General features: G+C 35.4%; 1 long non-coding RNA gene across 1 annotated transcript in view; it reads left to right on the top strand.

Moving 5' to 3' along the window:
• LOC135105438 (uncharacterized) overlaps positions 1 to 5,000 on the top strand; it is a 145,115-nt gene that overhangs the window by 26,779 nt on the left and 113,336 nt on the right. The window lies entirely within an intron of this gene.

Below are 5,000 nucleotides of genomic sequence, written 5' to 3'. Positions count from 1 at the left end.
AGAGAGAGAGAGAGAGAGAGAGAGAGAGAGAGAGAGAGAGAGAGAGAGAGAGAGAGAGAGAGAGAGAGAGAGAGAGAGGTGAGAAAATAAATGATGTGTAAGAGAAAGAAGCTGAAGGAATGGAGGGTAGAGAAGAAAGAGGGCAAGGAAAGGGAAGAGAAAGAGAGAAGAGAAGGAGAGGCAGGAAAGAGAAAGAAAATAAAGACATTTAATAGAAAGAGAGTAAGAAAGGTAAATGAGAGGGGGAAAATGAAGAAAAAGTGAGGAAAATTAGAGAGAGAGAAGGAGAAAAATGAGAAAGAAATGAGGAAAAAAGAGAGACTGGAGAAATGGTTAGTAAGAAGGACTGGAACGGAGGAAAGGAGAAAAGAAAGGAAGAGAGGGAAGAGGAAAAGAAACAGTGTGTGGAAGGAATGTAAAAGAGGGGAAAAAGTTGAATAAAGAGAAAACGGAGGAGGGAAGATGCGAAAATGATGAAGAAACAGAGGTGAAGAGAAGGGAATAGAGAAGAAGGGAAAAGAAGGAGGGAGAGCGAGAATGATGAGAGGAAAGAAAGGAGAAGGAAAGGGAGAAGAGGAAGGGGAGGAGAGAAGAGAAGAGAAAGAAGAGGAGGAGAAAGAAAAAGGAAATGAAGGAAAGAGAGAGGAAGAGCAGGAGAAATAAATGGAATAAGAAAAAAACTAAAAAGGAGAGACGTGAGAATGATTAGAAGAGAGAGAGGAGGAGAATGGAAAGCAAGAGGGGAAGAGGCGAAGAAGAGGATGAGAAGAGAGGAGGAGGAAAAGAAGGAAAGAGAGAGGAGAAAAGGAGGAAAGGTGAGATATGAAAATTGAAAAGAAGAGAAGCCATAACGATTAGAGAAGAGAGGGGAGGAGAAGGAAGAGAAGGGGGAAGAAAAGAAGAAGAAGAGGAGAGGAAAGGAAGAGGAAAGGAAGGAAAGAAAGAGGAGGAATAAGAAAAATAGGATAAGAAGAGAACTGAGAAGAAGAGAAACCGTAATGATTAAAGGAGAGATGGGAGAAGGGAGGGGAAGAGGGGAAGAGAAGGACGAGTTTGTGTCATGTTTAATAGTAGCAGTCAATCACTCACACTTGTTAGTCTAATGCGCAGCGCTGCTACGGAATGCGACTTATAGAAATACGCTGCGCTTTTATGGAATACGCCTTCCCTTACTGATTTCTTGTACGATTTTTATTTTACGTTGCTGAATAAACTGGCGCTCTTGTACGTATTAGCTTTTATTTATGCATTTATTTTGTTATTCGTTTATTTATTCCTTCGTCTATAGAATTAATTTATGCATATTTTGGATCTGTAGTAAATCTGTATATTTTTTCAGGAAATGTTACTCTCTCTCTCTCTCTCTCTCTCTCTCTCTCTCTCTCTCTCTCTCTCTCTCTCTCTCTCTCTCTCTCTCTCTCTCTCTCTCTCTCTCTCTCTCTCTCTCTCTCTCTCTCTCTCTCTCTCTCGTTTAAGAACGTGTCTCTCGTTTAGGGACATGTCATAATCACTCCTTTTTTTTTTTTTTTCGTGTCGTCCTTCCTTTCCTCCTCCTCCTCCTCCTCCTCCTCCTCTTCTCTGGCCGTCGTAAGAGGCACTGTTTCCCAGGAGGGACACTTTCAGTGTCGTTACAAAAGACGCGAGTCAAAATACCACGTGGGAACAAACGACTTGCAGAAGACAAGGTCAGACGCTCTTCTCAAAAAGTACCGATTGATGACCCGGAAATATAAATCAAAATCTAAAGATAAGACATTCAGCACGAGTTCGAGGTTCATCAATCTATGCCGAAAGGAAGGTGTTCAGCATATAAATCTGTGGAACAACTTCTCTGACCAGAGAATTCTGTCCAGAAAGGACGGATTACACTTGAATTCAGTAAGGTCAGCAAGACTTGGACGCCTCTTTCACGATGCGGTATATGACTACAAATAAATGCGAGTCAACAGGAACATCCAGCAACACCGTAGTAATTAATGATGAACGTGCTTCATCTGTTCGCGAGAGTCTCAAGTTTTGTTATGTCAGTGCACGCAGTTTGAAAAATAAATTTCATGATTTAGAAGAGATCTTTTACATGGATGAACACGATATCATCGGAGTGACGGAATCCTAGATTAATACATCAAGCAGAGATTTCTTAGCTGAATTTGCACTTCCAGGGTGCACTCTGTTCAGCTGTAAAAGACAGTGCAGAGAAGGAGGCGGGGTGCTCCTCTACGTTAAGTCTAGTCTCCATCCCATCAAAAAATTCACAGCAAAAATAAGTAACATAAATGCCTCCTACGTTCAACTGAACTTAAAATCACATAAAATTATAATTGGTATTATTTACCGAACGCCAAGTCAGACTCAAACTATAGATAACCAACTTTATGAGCAAATAATATAAATTTTTAACCAAAATGAGTCAATTACTGTGGGAGACTAACTTACTAGTCCACAGATGGGGCGATCCTTTAAATTCGCATTCGGATTACAACTTGTATAGTAACCTACAGGAAAGTAGTCTACACCAACTTGTAACACATCCAGCAAGAGGTGAAAATATATTAGATCTTGTATTAACGACAGATGAAAACATCGTTAGTAATTTAAAAGTCGGACCGGTACTCAGCACCAGTGACCACCGGGTGATTATGTTCAATTGGATATCAATAAATCTACAGTAAATGAAGGTAGAGGAAAAGGTACCCGACTATTCAAGGGCAAATTTTAACAAATTAAACATTCTGATCAACTGTGACTGGAATGTTATCTTAGAAGGTACTAACATTAGTGCAGCATGAAAGGCATTCACTTCACACCTTAACAAAGCTCTTGTAAAATCTATTCCACTGAAAAATAGGCGAAAAATCGTTAACAATAAACCCAAATGGTGGAACGCGGACATCAAAAACAGCCTCTCAGCCAAAAAAAAAAACGCGCGTATCATAAATACAAACCAAAAATAACGATGACAAAGCAGAACATGATCGATTGCGGTGTCATTGTAAAAAACTTATAAGAGACAATAAGAGAAACTTTAAACTTTATATTGCTAATTCATATAAAACAGATCCCAAGGAATTTTTCAGATACATTAGAAAGAAAAAAGTATTAACCTCTACAACTGGGCCTTTTGTCTTGAAAAATGGCAAACACACTGACAATGAAACTCAAATGGCTGAGAATCTAAACGACTACTTTGCATCCATATTCACTTAAGAAAAAAATTCTGAATATCTACCTCACATTCAAGACCTAAATAACAACGCACCTTTTTTTTTTTGTTGAGCGCGTGCAATTTCCAAGAAAAGGAATTTTAGATGCGATTAATAAAATTGAAATAAACAAAACACCAGGACCGGATAAAATCTTCCCACGAATACTGAAGGAGACCAAAACCGAGCTTGCCAAGCCTCTATCCATATTATTCATCAAACCATTAAACATTCGGCAAGTCCCAGACGAATGGAAACTAGCTAATGTTACACCTAACTTTAAAAAAAGATGATAAATCGCAACCTCATAATTACCGTCCCATAAGCCTCACATCTGTAGTGGGTAAACTTATGGAGTCAGTAATAAGGGATAAAACAGTAGAATTCCTGGAAAGTAGCCATATCATAAAGGACACTCAACATGGATTTAGAGATAAACGTTCATGTTTCACGAATTTACTGGATTTTTTTTTTTTTTCATGGCGTGCATAATATGCATGATAATACCAAGACAGTAGATATAATTGATTTTGATTTTTAAAAAGCATTTGTTAAGCGCCTCCTACATAAAGTTAAAACCCAGGGCATATCATGTGACCTCGCTGCGTGGATAGAGGATTGGTTGACAGACCGCAAACAGCGAGTAGTAATTAACGATAATCCTTCAAAATGGATTAATATAAGTAGTGGCGTTCATCAAGGATCAATCCTAGAACCGATTCTCTTCATAATATATATATATATATATATATATATATATATATATATATATATATATATATATATATATATATATATATATATATATATATATATATATATATATATATATATATATATATATATATATATATATATATATATATATATATATATATATATATATATATATATATATATATATATATATATATATATATATATATATATATATATATATATATTATATATTATATATATATATATATATATATATATATATATATATATATATATATATATATATATATATATATATATATATATATATATATATATATATATATATATATATATATATCAATGACATAGACAAAAGGAATCACAAGTAAACTGTCAAAATTTGCAGATGATACTAAAATTGCCAACAAGGCTGACTCACCAAACCAACATCAAATTTTGTAAAAAGACATAGACACTCTCAATGAATGGTCTGAAAAGTGGCTTAAGAATTTTAATTTTGATAAATGCTTCGTATTACTTATAGGAAACAGTAATTCGCAGGATAATTATAAAATGGGTAACACCCTAATCAAAAGTGTGGATGCCGAAAAAAATCTGGGAGTTTTAGTGTCAACAGTTCTTAAACCAAGCAAACATAGCAGTGAAGCTATTAAAACTACCAATAAATTAATAGGCTTCATAGGAAGATCTTTCACTTTCAGATCAGAGAAAATAATTTTGGCCTTGTACAGCTCACTTATACGTCCACATCTTGAATACAACGTACAGTTTTTTTTTTCACCCTACTACAAAAAGGATATTGAGAGAATGGGAAAAAAATATAACGTAAAGTAACAAATTATCCCAAGGCTTCGCAGTAAACCCTACGAGAAACGCCTTAAAGAACTAAATATATTTTCTCCATCCAAACCCAGACTAAGAGGGAATCTGATATTGCTTTACAAAAATTTTTAAGGGCTTCACAAATATGAGACCTGAACTCTTCCTAACACTCAGCCTGTCTAATGTTACAAGAAACAATGGCTTCAAAATAATAGATAAGTGATTTCAAACAAATGAAGCCAAATATTTCTT

The sequence above is a fragment of the Scylla paramamosain genome, chromosome 12 (assembly GCF_035594125.1).
Source record: "Scylla paramamosain isolate STU-SP2022 chromosome 12, ASM3559412v1, whole genome shotgun sequence".
Lineage (NCBI taxonomy): Eukaryota > Metazoa > Arthropoda > Malacostraca > Decapoda > Portunidae > Scylla > Scylla paramamosain.
The sequence above is the reverse complement of the archived record's forward strand: the minus strand, read 5'-3'. Positions and strand labels throughout refer to the sequence as shown.